The 18,828-nt window shown below is 41.0% G+C and overlaps 1 protein-coding gene and 1 long non-coding RNA gene across 15 annotated transcripts in view; one reads left to right on the top strand and one right to left on the bottom strand.

Moving 5' to 3' along the window:
- LOC129734877 (spindlin-Z) overlaps window positions 1-18,828 on the bottom strand; it is a 101,123-nt gene that overhangs the window by 38,231 nt on the left and 44,064 nt on the right. For 2 of the 14 annotated variants that reach the window (XM_055700248.1, XM_055700233.1), the window contains exon 1: window positions 3,538-3,657. The exons of 11 other annotated variants lie outside the window; for them this stretch is intronic. The gene's annotated coding sequence lies outside the window, so the exon portion shown is untranslated. Of the gene's footprint in view, window positions 1-3,537; window positions 3,658-4,218; window positions 4,306-18,828 lie in introns of those variants that run through there. One more of the 14 variants, XM_055700235.1, reaches the window with a different exon arrangement.
- On the top strand, window positions 409-17,962 carry LOC129734880 (uncharacterized). Its single transcript, XR_008730425.1, has 3 exons — window positions 409-1,006; window positions 2,610-10,117; window positions 17,376-17,962. It is a non-coding gene; the product is annotated as an uncharacterized LOC129734880 (long non-coding RNA).

Below are 18,828 nucleotides of genomic sequence, written 5' to 3'. Positions count from 1 at the left end.
TAACCAATGAGAATTAAGTGTGACTTAGCATAATTGTAAACAATTGTTCAGAGTGTATAAAATGTTTTACTCTTTTAAGAGGTATGCTAGCTTTGTGGATTTACCACCTAGCACCCATCTCTATGCAGACTTGCAATAAATGATCTTGGCTCTGTGTGTAAGATTGGCTCTTTGCACACTGGGTAACATACTCCATTTGTGAGACAACAGTACTTTTCCTCATATACCGAATACAAGTTCTGTATCAGATCGAAGTCATCCACAGATAGCTACACATAGAAAAACCTCATTAAAACCCCCCAACTTTGCTTAGTACAGGGAAGAATGACTACTACTTTAAAAACCCTGCCTGAAAGCAGAAAAATCTGCACTAAACCCCCCACAGATTCTATTGCAATACTCAAACTACCAATTTGATAAGTTTATATGTAATAAGTAACTAAAGGTAATTTGCTGATCAACCAAGGTAAGCAAGAGGAAGGAACCCATTGTGGTGGTCTTAAGAACTTCCTATTTAACAAGAAGAGACATGTCCACAATGTTATCTTGCTGCACCAAACATGGGAACGACCTGTCTGACAAGAAGCCACGATAACAGAAGCAGCAGAGGGGCTACTGAAGATGTCAGAAGCGACCTCGGGGAAGATAAAAAGAGCTGCTCAGCTTGCTTGAATTTGCGCGCCGTTGGTGGAACAGGAGACTCCCCGGCCGCCCAGCGCTGTTTTGCTTACTTGTCGCTTGCTTTAATAAATCACATTTTCTAATTGGCCAGTCTCTGTCATTTCATTGGACAGGTAAACTCTAACAATTTTGGTGCCGTGACTCGGATAAGGGCAGTCTGGCCTGAGGTCCGTGGCAGGGGAGGCGCCCCGCTGGATAAGCGGCCCTTGTCAGGGTGCTTCTACGCCAAATCCTTTACCGACGAACCTCAAATGTGACAGTAAGCAAATAAAACCGGTTACCCCATAACCTTTGTGCACGAAGCCCGAATGAAGACGCAGGACGCGTGAGTATAGGCCGGTTCACCGTTCGGTTGGGGTTGGGCATCCTGAAGCGTGCTTGTGTGCGACGCCCAGGGAGGGCGAAGTGAGTGCGGACCCTCAGTAGTGCGGTTTCCAGACCCCGCGAGGGGCTGCGCCACGAACCAGGGGAAGCGACTGCGCGAGTGAAAGAAGGCGCCTCGGAAGACGGGACAGAGGAAAAGCAAGCCCTCTGATCCCATGGGTGGTTCTGGGGTCCAGATTAGGCTCCCACAGATACCACCGGAGAGTCCGCTAGGACTCATGATAAAATTTTGGGATGCGTACCCTTCTAGGCAGGGTAAGAGTAAAGTAAGATTGATACACTACTGTATGGAAGTTTGGGGTGGGAAACAAATTAGGGGCGACCACCCCTATTGGCCAGTCTTCGGGGCATCTGAAGAGTGGATATGCCAGGCTTTGAATATATATGTGAATTCAGAACACCCTTTTTGCCTGGAGGAAAGTGAGTATGCTTCCTTATGGGTAGGGTCTGAAACTAGGGCCCTTTTGTTCCCGTTAAAAGAAAACAAAGGGGGGAAAAAGAAGAAGAATAGCAGAAGTGAGGATGAGATCCCTACCTCTCCCCCTCCCTATATACCTCCACCGCCCCCCACCCCCCCCAGCCCTTACCACCTCCCTCACTCCCCTCCCGCTGCTATCTAGACCCTGTGAAAGTGTTAAAGTGTCGGGGTGAGTTTGTACAAACCCCCGTACCCCCTCGAAGGTGCGACTGAATCATGCTGGACGCATGGCAGGGTGTTTGCTGTTTGCCTGCGAAGGCCTGATATGTAATAACAGACTTAAAGCAACAAGGAGCAGATTTGCATTCAGGGTCAGAAAGAGTTAAAACAGAAGTGCTGCTGCAGAGGCAGGCTTGTGTAACCTGCAGAGCAGGAAGAGCATCTCCTGCCCCGAACCCTTCTGCTGGTGAGGAGGAGGGGTTGCTGTTGCTGACAATTGAGCAGAAGGACCTGACAATGTCACCCCAATTGCTGCAGCATTTGCAGTACAACAGGACCGGTAACCGCCCCTTTTAGGGCAGGGAATGGGTATGAGGTGGAATTTTAGTGAATACAAAACCAACTTATTTGTTAAAACTTCAGTAAAAAAAAAAAAAAAAAAATTGTTACAGTTGTGGGAGCTGCTGGCCACCAGGAAAACATCCTGAAACCTTTAAAGTACAAACTAAAAAAAACAAATAAGAATGCCAAATTCACCAAAATCTTTGTTGGGATGAGATTTATTAGAACATCTAGACGTTTAAAGAAGGGGAAATGAAATTAAAAGTTAAATATGATCAATTAATTGAAATATTGAGCTTATCTTTAATTCAGCAGAAAAGAGGAAAAGAGGACCTCCCTTAAGTAAGAGAAATTTTTAACCAGGTGTATCTGAAAATAAATTCCAGGAAAGGTGAAAAATGCTTTTACCTGTTACAGTAAAATGATAAGGGGGAGGCTTGCTCAGTTCAGATAAAAACAATATCCCTTGGTCAGCAAGGCTGTGGGGATATTGGCAGAAAAACTGAAATAAAATACACTCTGTAGTAGATCTACTAATGTAAATCTGTGTGTTTTGCCATGACAGTGACTTGTTATGGGATGTGCAGATGAAACTCTGCATTGACAACAAAGTACAAGGAATAAGGTTGGTCAGGTGCCTCCTACCATAGTCAAGGGCAAGACTGGGTTGGCCTCTGTGTTTGCCACCAAGAAGAATCTTGAGCTCTGCTGTTGGCTGCAACCCAGTAGGCGTTGAGCGGTGGGAACATGTGCCATGCCAGACCCTGATGTGAGGAACGGCCCCCGCTGTTATAAGAGGGTCATCCAGGAAGGAAGAACATAAGATGGCCCATTGAGGCACTGATTTGGAAATTGGAAACCACCTGGCCGACCACGAGGCCTGACGAGTAGAAGAGGAGGTGGGAAAGGAGGAATTATCCTTAATACCAGACGGTAAAATCCAAACTGTAAGTACAGATCAGGAACCAAACTATTCTAAAGAAGACCTAAAGCTAATTCAGGACATGAATGATAAAATAAAAATAAATAAGTGGACTTATTTGAGGGATGGTCGTATAGTGGTACCATCCAATTTAATATGGACCACAGCCCTAATAGAACATAATAAGATGCATTGGGGAGCTGATAATTTATATAAAAGTCTAAATCAGAAATTGATAGGGTGGAACTTGTATACTGTAATAAAACAGGTGACTCAGCAATGTGAAATGTGTTTGAAAATTAGCCAGGGCAACAGTGGCAAGTTGATTTTTCCAGACTCCCAAGAAAAGGGGGGTACCGATATTTATTAAATGAATGGACACCCCAACATATCATACAGTATTATGGACCTGCAACTTGGAATCACAATGAACTCATTAGCGGTGCTCAAGAACCTATCTACAATCTGAATCGTATCATTCGGCTACAGGCTGTCTTGGAAATCATTACTAACAGACCAAGCAACTCAAATACAAAATGCAATTTATTAACACAGAATGATTCTCGATTACCTGCTAGCCGAAGAAGGAGGTGTTTGTGGTAAATTAAATGTTTCCAATTGTTGTTTGAAAATTGATGGCAATGGTGAGGTAGTTAAACAAATCACATCAGAGATAGGGAAGTTAGCCCATGTTCCCATCCGAACTTGGAAAGACTGGAATATTGACCTGTTTTCCTGGCTTCTCGGGAGCCCCTGGGTAAAACGAATCCTATTTTATTTGTTATGTGGATTAGCCACCTTATTGTTTTTGCCATGTGCTGTTCCATGTTTTATAAGATTAATTCAACACGTTATAACTAACATGCAATTTGCTACTAGGATTTCATCCAATGGCGTTAAACAAATTCGAGTAGTACGCCGAAATGTACAGTCGACAATACAGATTATATAGTTAACACAATAACAATTTAATAGCAAACAGGAATCTGGGAATAATTAACTATTAACAATTCATATAACAATGTAGGCTGATTAAGAATACAAATAGAATAGCAAAGAAAACAACCGTCAGGAACGCACAGACGAGGATGTGGTAACGTCTTTTATACTTTTCCACCTCCGCCATAAGTTCTTGACGTGTGACAGTTGAAAAACGCACCCTCTGCCTAAACAACAATGAAAAAAAAAAAAAAAAGGTTTTGATTCCCCTTTATAATGAACCATACAGGTTAGACGTTTAAAAAACACTCACCTTACGGGATGTTCAGAGGGGGAAATGCGCACTCCAGACCCTTCCTCCCTGGCAGGTGACGTGGCGGTCTGATGGTGAGAAAACATTGCATTGCAAGCAAGGACCTGTCATTTGGCCATAGTGCCATAAATGTTACCATTAACAAACTTACCGGAGTGGTAAGCTCGGGAAACGGGTCCAGGACTTCATCTGGACACTCAGCAGACATTTTTTATCGTGTATGCCTTTGAACATGCACATGCACAATTTTAAACCCCACAGAATGTATTGGAAAAATCTGGAAAGACCGCGCATGTGAAATCCCTATAGTCTAGCCATGATAGTGACGCATATAATAAAAAAAAAAAAGAAAAAAAGGAATGTTTAACGAAACTATAGTATTTATAGTTCATTTATTACTTAAGTGGAATGTATAGTTATAAGTGTTGGTTTTAGCTTTTGTTTTTGTAGGTTATTATTATATGTATTACCCAACCCTTTGGATTTATTTTGGAAACCATGTGTTTGACGCAAAGTAACTTCGATGAACCATTTGACAACCAGTAAACAACAAAAAACCATTTATTAACAAACATGAACTAGAAGTTGAATAACAGAATAACAGTCCAGCAAAGTCTCATGTGACGTGGAAAACAGGCTTCTTCACTCGTGAGTCCAGCACAGTCCTGAATAATGTCGGGGTGGTAACTCCATCTGTTCCCTCCACAATAGTCTGTCTCTGGTCCTTGGTATTTTTCTTCACGAGGTAACAAAGATGAACAGAAACCAATGACAAGTCACATGGTAACTTTGCTGGAGATCAACAGGTTTCTTTTGTTTATATAACAGTCTCTCGCACTCTGCTTTGGTATCCCATGGGTTCCACTACTTGGGGCGGACTGCGAGGAAGAGATCGCACTCTTCTGTACCGGCGTGACCAAAAACACTCACAAAAGCACATACTGATGGTTACTGTAGTCACGATGAGACAAAGGCTGAACAGCAAAACCATACAGAGTGTGTCGTCTCCTGCTCCCATCTTTTCCAAAATGATAAGGATTGTTTGTGGCGAGACAAACAAATTGGTCCGTGACCCTCCTGGTCAAGATTCAGGCTAATGCCCTGACCAAAACTGCACAATGAAAACACATGCGCGGCCTAACCTTAAAGGGGCATGAAAATTTACCCCTTTAAATGCCCACCTCTTGGCTCTTGATTCTTAACCCCCACAAACAAACCTTATATATGCTAAGAAATGTTGTATTGTGTTTTGTTATGTAATCCTGTTATGATAATGTTTTGAAATTAGCTTATGACATGTTTGAGTTTTGAGTTGTTAGCTAACGTTTGTTAGGGATTTGTAGTTCTTGTTAGTCATTTGTAGTTATTGCCTGTTACTGTTTATTGATAATGGTAAATGGGTTTAATGCTTAGATAAAGATTGTTAACCTCCTTTGTATAGTTGGCAGAATCTTTTCTCTATCTCTATCTATGCCACCCACGGAGCAGCAATGTTGAGCCACGGGGCGGTGTGAAGGACGTTATTGGGACATCGCTATCTGTCTCACCATTGCTGGCTGACCGCAAAACAACACAGAGACGGAGATACCCGAATCACCCAGAAGAGGAGATCTCCGGGGAATACCCAACTTAAAACACCCTACTTCCGGACATTTATGTTAGGTTGTTTGCCGATGTCTAAATTGTAATAGAGATTGGTCCTGTGTTTCATTTAAGAGACAACCTTACTGTATGAAATGTCACAATGATTTGATACGTACCAGGGGACCAGAGGATCAAGTGGAAATTCGTAAATTATTTTGTGGATGGGAACTGTCAGTACCTGAACTTTGGGAAGTATATGAAACAGACTGGTACAGAGTTTTAAGACAGCGTACTATAAGATCCGCCTGGAAACGGGCACAACAAGCAAACAGGTGGAAATATATTTGAGAGATAACTAACTCTTTAGACCTTGGAAATTATTGACAGGATAACAGTAAAATTCCCCTGAAGACTACCTGCTGCTGCCGAGAAGATATTGATATCCCGTTGCTCTCTGCAAAACAGTAGACGAGGAAAGGCAGAGAGGTACTGAACAGTGGGGAAATGAAAGCTACTATCCTATTAATGGTATTGATTACCATGACTTTAAAAAAAAATGAACATCAACCCTTCAATTGGACCTTAGGTTGATGGGAATATTCAATAGAAGTTCGGTATAATGTGACAGCCGGATCCCCAAAATTCCAAGTTAAATTGGAAGATTTAGTCTTTTCTGAACTAGACCCACCCGGTCGACGAGAAAGAGCAATAAAACCATTTTATCTCTGCCCCAGTTCGAATCCAGGGAAAAGCTATTGCAATTTCCTTAATCACTATTACTGTGCATATTGGGGATGTGAAACCATAGCTTCAAACTGGGACGTAGCCATTAAAAATAGATTCTTAAATATAACATGGGGACCCAGAGGATGCAATCCGCCAGCTCCTAGCTGGGATAGACACGTAGAGGGCCCCCATCTTGGCAACTGTAAGCATGTTATACTAGAAATCCTGCAGCCTAATGACCACGGATGGCTATTAGGACGAACCTGGGGAATAAGATATTGGGAACCTGGAGCTGATAGAAGGGTCTTAATATTTATTCAGAAACATGAACTAAAAACGCCACAAGCAGTGGGACTCAACAGAGTTATTAAAGAACAAAAAGGTAAAAAGAAAAAGCTAAAGGTAAAGAATTTTACAACCACAGTCACCCTGGCTGACTAATTTCTTCTTTGGCGGGACCCCTCATAATGTTGTTATTGGTTCTGACTTTCGGACCCTGTATCATTAATAAATTTGTAACTTTTGTGAAAAGCAGGTTGGAAGAAGTGCAGCTAATGGTGATGAAGCAATTGGAACTAGAGATGAAAATCATACCAAATGAAAATCCTGAATTAGATGCAGCTTGTGAGGTATTGTCTAGGTTTGATCAGCAAATTATTTATAAATAAAAGAAGGGGGGAATTGTAATAAGTAACTAAAGGTAATTTGCTGATCAACCAAGTTAAGCAAGAGGAAGGAACCCATTGTGGTGGTCTTAAGAACTTCCTGTTTAACAAGAAGAGACATGTCCACAATGTTATCTTGCTGCACCAAACATGGGAACGTCCTGTCTGACAAGAAGCCACGATAACAGAAGCAGCAGAGGGGCTACTGAAGATGTCAGAAGCGACCTCGGGGAAGATAAAAAGAGCTGCTCAGCTTGCTTGAATTTGCGCGCCGTTGGTGGAACAGGAGACTCCCCGGCCGCCCAGCGCTGTTCTGCTTACTTGTCGCTTGCTTTATTAAATGAAAATTTTAATTGACCAGTCTCTGTCATTTAATTGGATAGGTAAACTACAACATATAGAAGATCTACAAAAGTCATTGGTGATTTGCTACATATAAATTCAGATATCTGAAACATTTAGTAATCACATTCCTCTAGATTAGGGGGATATAGGAGGACAGTGTTTTAAAGTATTTTCCAAGATTTAAATTACAGGCACTTGTTATCACCCAAAATTTTGAAGAATTACAGATTAACTATTTCAGACTAATGTTTTTGTACAGCAAACATTTTTCCTAACTAATCCATTCATTTCAGTGCTGCACAAGGCTAAAACTACAGTTTAGGTCAGCTGTCATTTGAGCTTGGTTTCTTTAAGAAATGTGATTGCTGTAATCATGTACTCTGTAATCTATAAAAAAGTGGCCTTCTCACTTTCACTTTTTTTCTTCCCAACAGCAGCTTTGGAACCTGCTGTTAATTTTGACAAAAGGGTAAAAAACAGAGGAATCCCCCTAACTAGTGACCCAGCTGTGGGAAAAGGCATATAATACAAGTGCTATGCTGAAACTTGCATTTACATCTACTAACACTTTACCAATTCTTCCATGAACCACATCCACTAACTCCTAGGAATATTAGACCAAGGTAGAGGAATATTACTAGGAATAAAGAGCAATAGACACAAACAAAATTAAATACTAGTTTCTCATGTTTCTAGTTTAAGCAAGTATTTAGCATTTTATAGTTTTTGGAAACATCTGTGCTATGTTTGGAAGAACTATCTTTTTAGAAATTCAGCCAGAAAGCAATAAGAATATGTGAAATTAAACTTAAATATCTATTTAAAGGAACTTATCAGTTTTTCCATATTTCATCTCTTCCTGAAAACTACCTATTATATATACAGTAATGCTGAACAGCACCAGAGGAACAATATTCAAGGTTTAAAACACATTTGAAGAAACAATAGGAAGCAATTACCCTGCATAGCTATTTCACTAGAACACAAGAACAATTTTTTTTTAAACTGTAACCAAAATCAGGAATAAAACCTCTTAACACCAATGTAGTTTTAAGAAGCTGGTACTCCTTTATTGCAGCACTCGGACATGGGGGATGGCTTTGCCTACATGTCCACCTTAGCACCAAAATTCAAGAGTTTTTATACACTTCTTCAGTCAAGTCATTGTTACATAAGTTCTTTTACATAAAAATGCATACTATGCTCACTCTTAAATTTAACCTTTACATTGATTGGTTTCACCCATCACAGGATCTCATCAATATTCCAATCTTACTATAATCATTGGTCAAATCTACTTAGCTCTACTGATTGGAATCCTTGATATGCAAATCAAGATGGGAAGGGTAAGGGGATTTCCAAGCAGCATAACTGGTGTCCATTGTACATAACTAGTATCCATGACTGTCTCCTCTGTTTCTTAAAACAAAACACAGAAAAATCCAGTAACTACCTAGTGAGGTATCTATGGTTACCTGTTTCAAAATTAACAATCCTATTTCAAACATTTAACTCTATAGATAATAAAGCAGAACATATTGTTTCTATAGTTATCCAAAACACAGCACACCTTCTATTACTATACCCATTCTATCAAACTTATATTCTTATATTTCTATATTAAATCTCATTTGATTTCAAATCTTTGTAACATTACCCCCCTTTGAAAGTTTTGAAAATAATTTCAAGACTTTCATCTTTATTTTTAAAATCTATCTATTAATACATTTTCACTCATCATATGCTGGTGGGAGCCTTAGAATCACTATTTTTCATCTTGTCTGGTCACCGCCTAAATAATCATCCAATTAAAGGTAGTCTTGTTGACAATACCAAAGACATCAAAATTATTTCACTATAGTTTAAAATACACTTTCATATTCAGTCTCACAAGGACTATGTACACATGCAAAAGAAATTAACTTTTTTTCCTCCAGACGAGATGAGAGATTATGGTTTAGAGAGAATAATCTGTAATCTAACATTATACTTTTATACTAAACAAACAACAAAAAAAACCCCAACCACACACACATGAAAAACATCAGCACTTAATTAAAATACCCTTTCCAGTAAGCTGTTGACTTGTCATCCAGGAAGTTGCAAATATTTCATAATATCTGTATGTATTACACGTGGGTTTTTTCTCCAGATTTCCAATCCATAGCTACCAGAGTCTAATGCTCTCTGACTGTAATAAGAATTATTTACTTTAAAAAAGAAAAAGAGAGGGAGAAAATGTAAATATATATAGGGAAAAACAAGAAAAAATTTGAAAAACAGAGGATGTTATTTAAATCCTTACAAACAGTTAACAAAACAGGGCCTTGGGAGAAGGAACAGACACCATAAATATGTCAAGCTGGGGCATAACAAGATAAGCTCAAGAAGAACCAAATGGTTAATAAGTCCAAACAGAAAATTACTGGAACTATGTGTGAACTATCCTAATTAGCATAATAAAAGATCCACCCTCCAGCAAAAAAAGCCCCCTCCCCACAGAAGAAGCACGGTGTGTGTTTGTGTGTAAGAATGCCATACCTTTAAACGGAGACAAGACTTGTAAGAATGAAAACTAAGTGTGACTAAACCTAATATTGTAAACTCTCTGTGTGTATCAGCTCTTGTACACCGGGTGAAGAACACAGATTTGGGATAACATGACCAGGCTGTTTTATATGTTCCACACATGGTGGACGTGAAGTTTAATATTAAATTTACTTATTTGAAGACAGTTGATTTTACATGGGATTTCTGATTTAGCAGAGTGATCCAGCAATATACTGAAGTCACAATACCAGTGTAAGTTACATTTAGCAAAATATAGCAATTGCAATATGCAATTCAATAACAATAACAATGTGATTCCCATTAATTGTCCCTATAATATGCTCATCATCATGATGCTGGGCATCCCCAGTCACAGGGAAGGAATACATGGGTTGAAGCCAGCTCAAGCTGTTGCTCTTGATATGGAGAAATAGTGTGAAATGGGGACAATGGACATGGATTGTGATTGTATGTGTCTGCCTAAGGAGTGTGGGTATGGTGACTAGTCATGGGTGCGGTGACAACCACAGTTTTGAGGAGACGCCTGCCCCTCCTCCTCTAACAAAGGGGAGACACCTGCCCTTCTTTCTCTAACAAAGGGACTATTTAAAAGAGAATGAGAAAAAGATAAGAGACATTCAAATGCTATCTAGAGGGAGGGAGTGCTAAGTCTCCTTGCTGGAGAAGATTGGGTGGTCACAATCACCTGAAGAAGATCGGATGGTCACAAGGACATGAATCGCCTACAAACCTGCAAGACCACCACATTCCAGGAAACGGACTGATAAGCTAATTAACATACGAAGCGGGGTTTAGGTAACGAATATGTATAGGCGTTAATTGAATATTCATTTGTTTTATTGTATAAATGTGAGATGGTTCGTCACTTCGGGCATGCATGCTTGTGGAGGAGCGATCCCCCGTGCATCTGCGTGTAATAAACATACCTACTTTATAACTTTCGAGTTATAGAGTCTAATTCCGCACGTCAGTTTGGCGAGCCAGGCAGGAGGATTTCTGCTCGGCTGAGGGACCAGCTGCGGAGCGGACGCTCCTAGGCGCGCCCCGGGAGATTTCCTCGGAGGAGCCTCCTCTTCTCAGCTGTTCACCCGGGAGCAGAAGAGAAACCCCTGGATCCGCGGATAAAACGGTATGTTTAGTAACGGGGCGGCTGGTGAGACGCACGGAGACGTCCGGCGCGCAGCGTAGTCCCCAGGAGGAAAGGTACCTTGGGAGGGGGTTTGCTGACCAAGGGGTGGCCGCTAGCGATCTTGAGGGCAGATCGAGCAAACCCGAGGTTACTGCCATTCCTAAAAGCCCGGAGGCCTCGTGACGGAAAGCGGGGGGCGGGATGGAATAAGGCGGGATCTCACAGGAACAAGAGGGACCTCACAGCAAAAGTAAAAGGGAAACTTTTGCGTAGGAAAAAGAGGAAGCTAAAAACTTCCTTTAGGTTGTCTTAAGAATTGGGGAATTCCTAGAATGTAACAACTGAAATAGCGCTCTGTGTCTTGTTTGTTCTATGTGTTGTCTTGTTACATGTTCAAAACTCGGAGTTATGAAATGTATGTTGAAAAATATTACTATTCTGGTAATTCGTGGCAAATAGCGGAAAACTTAACACTCTGCTTAAGACCAGGAAAAATTTGGTTTTTTGTTTGTTGTTTGGGTTTTTTTGGCAATTGTTCATTGAAATGCATACTTTGTGAACTGTTAGTGCTCCTAAAAGTTGTACGTAAGTGCACGGTACCGTATAACATACTGCTTGTGTGACTGCGGGCTGCCCGGAGAGTGTGAATGGTGTGACTGAGATGCGCATTTTGATTTTCCGTGTATAGCTTAATTATTTTGACTGAGTGTGAGTGCAAGAGTGCTTGAGACAGGCGTTTGAGTGCAAAACGAATAAGAAGCTCTATCCGCGTTTCCGACCTTGGGTGGCTAAGGCGGCCGGAGAAAAACAAAGTAATTAAAATTGCGAAATGGGAAATGGAAGGAGTAAGCCCTGTGAAAAATCGCCCTTGGGTTGTATATTAAAACATTGGAGAGATATCGTAGGACAGGGTGGCACCGAAAATAGAAGGAAATTGGTTAAATATTGTAATCAGTGGTGGCCTTTGTATAAATTGGGGAGTGATGCGAAATGGCCTCAGGAGGGAGGAACGTTAGATTATAACACTCTCCTGCAATTAATGTTGTGTCTGAGAAGAGAAGGAAAATGGGACGAAGTATCGTATGCAGACATGTTCTTCGCCCTCCAGGACAAACCTGAGTGGAAAAAGGACTGTGGATTAGTACCCCCTCGGGATCCTATGGTACTAGCACTAGAAAGAGTGCGGGATTAACATCACCTGATCTTTGATTGTGTCTCAGTTTTTCCCATCCTTTTCTAGAGCCCTAAACTAGAAAGATGTTCTCGTTGAAATTTTTGTGTTAAAAAGCTCAGGTTGCGGTTCCTTCTGTGGAGCAACCAGAATGAAACACGTTGTAAGATCTAAAAACTTGTACTGATGTATGTAAAACCTGAGGCGTGTGTGTGTGTGGAGAATCAAAGACCTTGTGAAAGTGTTGGGGTGAGTTTGTACAAACCCCCGTACCCCCTCGAAGGTGCGACTGAGTCATGCTGGACGCATGGCAGGGTGTTTGCTGTTTGCCTGCGAAGGCCTGATATGTAATAACACAGACTTAAAGCAACAAGGAGCAGATTTGCATTCAGGGTCAGAAAGAGTTAAAACAGAAGTGCTGCTGCAGAGGCAGGTTTGTGTAACCTGCAGAGCAGGAAGAGCATCTCCTGCCCCGAACCCTTCTGCTGGTGAGGAGGAGGGGGTTGCTGTTGCTGACAATTGAGCAGAAGGACCTGACAATGTCACCCCAATTGCTGCAGCATTTGCAGTACAACAGGACCGGTAACCGCCCCTTTTAGGGCAGGGAATGGGTATGAGGTGGAATTTTAGTGAATACAAAACCAACTTATTTGTTAAAACTTCAGTAAAAAAAAAAAAAAAAAAATTGTTACAGTTGTGGGAGCTGCTGGCCACCAGGAAAACATCCTGAAACCTTTAAAGTACAAACTAAAAAAAACAAGAATGCCAAATTCACCAAAATCTTTGTTGGGATGAGATTTATTAGAACATCTAGACGTTTAAAGAAGGGGAAATGAAATTAAAAGTTAAATATGATCAATTAATTGAAATATTGAGCTTATCTTTAATTCAGCAGAAAAGAGGAAAAGAGGACCTCCCTTAAGTAAGAGAAATTTTTAACCAGGTGTATCTGAAAATAAATTCCAGGAAAGGTGAAAAATGCTTTTACCTGTTACAGTAAAATGATAAGGGGGAGGCTTGCTCAGTTCAGATAAAAACAATATCCCTTGGTCAGCAAGGCTGTGGGGATATTGGCAGAAAAACTGAAATAAAATACACTCTGTAGTAGATCTACTAATGTAAATCTGTGTGTTTTGCCATGACAGTGACTTGTTATGGGATGTGCAGATGAAACTCTGCATTGACAACAAAGTACAAGGAATAAGGTTGGTCAGGTGCCTCCTACCATAGTCAAGGGCAAGACTGGGTTGGCCTCTGTGTTTGCCACCAAGAAGAATCTTGAGCTCTGCTGTTGGCTGCAACCCAGTAGGCGTTGAGCGGTGGGAACATGTGCCATGCCAGGCCTTGATGTGAGGAATGGCCCACTCTGAGGCACTGATTTGGAAATTGGAAACCGCCTGGCCGACCATGAGGCCAGATGAGTAACAGAGGAGGTAGGAAAGGAGGAATTATCCTTAATACCAGACGATAAAATCCAAACTGTAAGTACAGATCAAGAGCCAAACTATTCTAAAGAAGACCTAAAGGTAATTCAGGACATGAATGATAAAATAAAAATAAATAAGTGGACTTATTTAAGGGATGGTCGTATAGTGGTACCATCCAATTTAATATGGACCACAGCCCTATTATTAATAAGACGCATTGGGGAGCTGATACTTTTATATAAAAGTCTAAATCAGAAATTGATAGGGTGAAACTTGTATACTGTAATAAAACAGGTGACTCAGCAATGTGAAATGTGTTTACGCAATAATCCCAATACAGCAAATAAAATAAAACTAGGGAACATTAGCAGAGGAAATGTTCCAGGGCAACATTGGCAGATCGATTTCTCGGAACTTCCTAGAAAAGGGGGGTATCGATATTTATTGGTACTAACAGATACCTTTTCAGGTTGGCCAGAAGCCTTCCCGTGCAGAACTGCTAAAGCCCGGGAAGTGACCAAAATACTACTCCAAGAGATAATACCTAGGTTTGGAGTCCCAGCGGTAATGTCCTCGGATAGAGGACCACATTTTGTGTCCAGAATAGTGCAACAGATCAGCCACCATCTAGGAATAGATTGGCAATTACACACCCCATACAGACCACAATCGAGTGGCCAGGTGGAAAAGATGAATCATCTAATCAAACAACAGATTGTCAAGTTAGGCCAAGAAACAAATCTAACTTGGCCCCAGTCTTTGCCATTAGCTCTTACACGAATTCGAACTAGACCGAGAGCAAAAGAGGGGCTTAGCCCATTTGAAATTTTATATGGACGACCCTATGGGGTACAAAGGGGGATGTCTTCACAGATTGGTGAAGAAACAATGACTTCCTATATGGTGGCACTAAACAAACAATTAATAAGAATTGAGAAGCATGTGATGGGAACACGCAGTAGGGGTCTGGATGGACCTGTTCACGATATACGACCAGGGGACTATGTATACGTTAAGTGTTTTGCAGATAAAACCCTGGAACCACAGTGGACCGGACCTTTTCAAGTCCCACTCACCACCTACACTGCAGTCAAGGTTGAGGGACAGAATTCTTGGATTCACCATACCCGGATTAAGAAAGCCCCTGCAACTTCGTGGAAAGTAACCCCAGATAAAAAAGAACTGAAACTCAAATTTACTCGGACAAATGGGAACAATGTGGGTGGCAAGTAAGTGAACCTGAGCGGTTGCGGATCCACCATATGGGAAGGGCACCACAACAAACAATATAGAACAAGAGTCGGGGACTGAGCCAGTGGCCAGTCTTGCCCAACTTGTTATCAGTAAGCCCCAACTCAAACAAAGATATTTTGATCAAAACAGATTTTATATGTATATATGAGGAACGTTTAGATTCTTAAAATGATCAATAGTGGGTTTAAACCATTTGTGGTTTTTTGTACCCTCTCTCTTGCCTACAACCAAGAGCCTGATAATTGGCCTTGGAATCATGCCCAGAAAAAACACACTGGAATAATGGGAAAGGTGGACTCAAAGACGAAACTAGCTATGGTGGTTTTTTCTGAAAATGAGGTGTACCAAAGGAATCAATGGGATCGGGAGGATGTACACAAAGTCGACCGATTATGGGGAAAATTAGGAGATAGGATAAAAGTAGGGTGTCAAACATATAATGAAAAGGATAACACCAAGATTTTGGGAGACACCCTGATTAATGTCAGAAAGGTAGATAAGGAATTTACCCTTCTAAATACAACCATGTGCTTTAATTCACGGGAATGTTGGCACAATTTTACCTTAACCGAGCCCATCTTTATAACATGCCTAGGAAAGGAATCCCCAAGAACAGCTCTGACTTATAAGATCAAAATAACAATCATGCTAACCACTGTTCCTACCACCACCACAGTTACAACAACCCCATTAACGCTTGATCTTAAATTAACTAAACCAGATCCAAAGATTTATACAATTGGACCATATGTAATCAGAAATACAGGTCAGCAACAAATGTTGTTTAACCCAGAATGGTCTCTTAAAAGAATAGAGTTACAAATACAAGTCAATGTTTCTGATGTTAAGCCATCCTGTTCCCCCTTCTTACGAACCTCTTATGAGGGATGGACAACTTGGTTAAGAAAAAGGGGAAATATTTATCGAAACAGAATAGTGAGAGATGTAACTGGAATGTTGGGAACAGGACTCGGAGTATTAAATTCCATAGACTCAGAGGTAATAATGAATAAACTAGCCGCCACCACGGCCGATCTATCAAAACTACAACAACCACTAAAATCTTCATTATTGGCATTAGGGGCGCATCAATGGTTGATATCGAAGGTACTCCCCAGGTGGGAACAAATAAACATGGAAGATCATCAACTCATCACTAAGGCATTAGGCAGTTTACAGGATGACGTCGCCCCGGCTCTAAGTTGCATCCAAGCCCAAATGTGGATGCAATCAATAGCTGCATCCATAATAAGAGAAGGAGAGGAAGGCATATTTCCTACGGAAATTCGAAAGATGGTTTGGGACAGTGCTACGGAGGTAGAAAGAAAACTCCAGTCATGGTGGAATATGGTGAACTTTACCTATGACCCCAACACACACACCATCACAGCTTTTGTGTTAACCATACGTAATGCAGTAATAATTACCGTACACCCCATTGTAGCCCTTGGAATTAACCATAATGGGGTGCTCCTATACCCTTTTGAACATAGAACATGGGCCAGAAAGACAGGCGACAAGTGGCAAACAGTAGATTTAGAATCTTGTATTATGCGAGAACAGCAGGGCTTCCTCTGTGAAAGCAATACTATAATGGCTCAGGATACTTGTTTAGATACAGATCAGAAAATATGTCATTTCGAGGCCCGACCAAATGCAAACTTGAAAACAGTAATTATATATGCAGGGAAGGGATGTGCGTGTTTGAGAACTAAGTGTAACACAATAACCGTAGATGGGGAGGTAAAGGAGACTGCACAGTATTCAAATTATTGTATTTGTAATTTTACTACTATCACAGGATGCGATTTTAGTTACTCAGCCGCAGTAGTGTCTCATCAATTCTTAAAATCCAACTTTACCCCATCACAGATAATAATTCCTACCCCCATAGGACTATAATATAAGCAGTATAAAAGAACTATTAAAACATGCAGATTTACAACGTATACTGGAAGAAACCAAAGAAAAGGGACACGAAACTCTTCTTATGATCCATCATGATGTAGAGGGGATCAAGAAAGTTTTAAAAAGGTAGAACAGGATGGAAACCATAATTGGTGGGATACTCTCTTTGGCTGGTCACCTTCTGAACAGGAATTCTTAACACTCTAGTACACCCCATTGTGATCTTATTGATCAGTTTAGGAATTTCCTTAATACTAACCATTGTGTTATATTTGTGGGTTTGGAGAATGTTTAAAAGGGTAACACTTATGTATGATGCTTTATATCATTCGGGAAGGCTGCTTAAGTAAAAGAATTTACTTAGTTTGATAGAAAAGGGGGGATTGATATGGAGAAATAGTGTGAAATGGGGACAATGGACATGGATTGTGATTGTATGTGTCTGCCTAAGGAGTGTGGGTATGGTGACTAGTCATGGGTGCGGTGACAACCACAGTTTTGAGGAGACGCCTGCCCCTCCTCCTCTAACAAAGGGGAGACACCTGCCCTTCTTTCTCTAACAAAGGGACTATTTAAAAGAGAATGAGAAAAAGATAAGAGACATTCAAATGCTATCTAGAGGGAGGGAGTGCTAAGTCTCCTTGCTGGAGAAGATTGGGTGGTCACAATCACCTGAAGAAGATCGGATGGTCACAAGGACATGAATCGCCTACAAACCTGCAAGACCACCACATTCCAGGAAACGGACTGATAAGCTAATTAACATACGAAGCGGGGTTTAGGTAACGAATATGTATAGGCGTTAATTGAATATTCATTTGTTTTATTGTATAAATGTGAGATGGTTCGTCACTTCGGGCATGCATGCTTGTGGAGGAGCGATCCCCCGTGCATCTGCGCGCAATAAACATACCTACTTTATAACTTTCGAGTTATAGAGTCTAATTCCGCACGTCACTCTCTTCAAAATTTTTTTGTTAGTTGTCTAGTTTTTATACTCTGTGTTAGACTCCAGATACTTCCCCCATGCTGCTCTCACTAACTCAGGAAGATATTCACACTCTTAAAGAACTCGGGGAGAACCATTTACACCACCAGTTGGTCCACTCAACTGGGATAGCTGTTTATCTAAAAGTCAGCTTTCTTTGCATCAGCTGTGGTCAGCCACACCCTGCATTATTCTATGAGCTTCATGCGCACATCCCCTTTCCCATCTCCACTGAGCCTTCTTCCATTGTAGGGGTTTGTCAGTCACAATGGCAAATGGAAATTTTAAAATGCTGTACAGACTGTTTAGTTTCCTTTTTTTTTTTAAAGTAGCTATATTTACAAATAAAAATGAATAATCCAGAGGTCCTCAAACTTTTTAACCAGGGGGCCGGCGCGGATGCAGTGGCAGGCAGTCATCTGCGGCTGCTTGGTTTCCCCCCCTAATCCCCGGTGGGGGGGGGGGCGGGGGGGTCTGTAAATACCGGGGGCCGGATTGAGGACCCTGGGGGGCGGTATCCAGCCCGCGGGCCGTAATTGGAGGACCCCTGGAATAAACACACAAGTTTTCTCTTTCTACCAGTTAGTAAGCATTTTATTGGAATTATCTGTCCCAAATCACTACTACACTAACAAAGACGTACTCTTTAGAAAGAAAAAAGCTTCCTAATCCTTTTAAAATCACAATGCATTTGCTAACACTTAAAGCAACGTTTCACTCTGCTCTCTGAACCAAAGGACACAAGACTACTGAAGTGAAAAGCTGATTCAGCAATTCAAACATTTTCTATAAACTAAGCCAAGAAACTTCCACAAATTCAACAGTTAAGATTTTCACAGAAC

The sequence above is a fragment of the Falco cherrug genome, assembly GCF_023634085.1.
Source record: "Falco cherrug isolate bFalChe1 chromosome W unlocalized genomic scaffold, bFalChe1.pri SUPER_W_unloc_1, whole genome shotgun sequence".
Classification (NCBI taxonomy): Eukaryota; Metazoa; Chordata; class Aves; order Falconiformes; family Falconidae; genus Falco; species Falco cherrug.
This window is presented reverse-complemented; position numbering and strand designations above follow the sequence as displayed.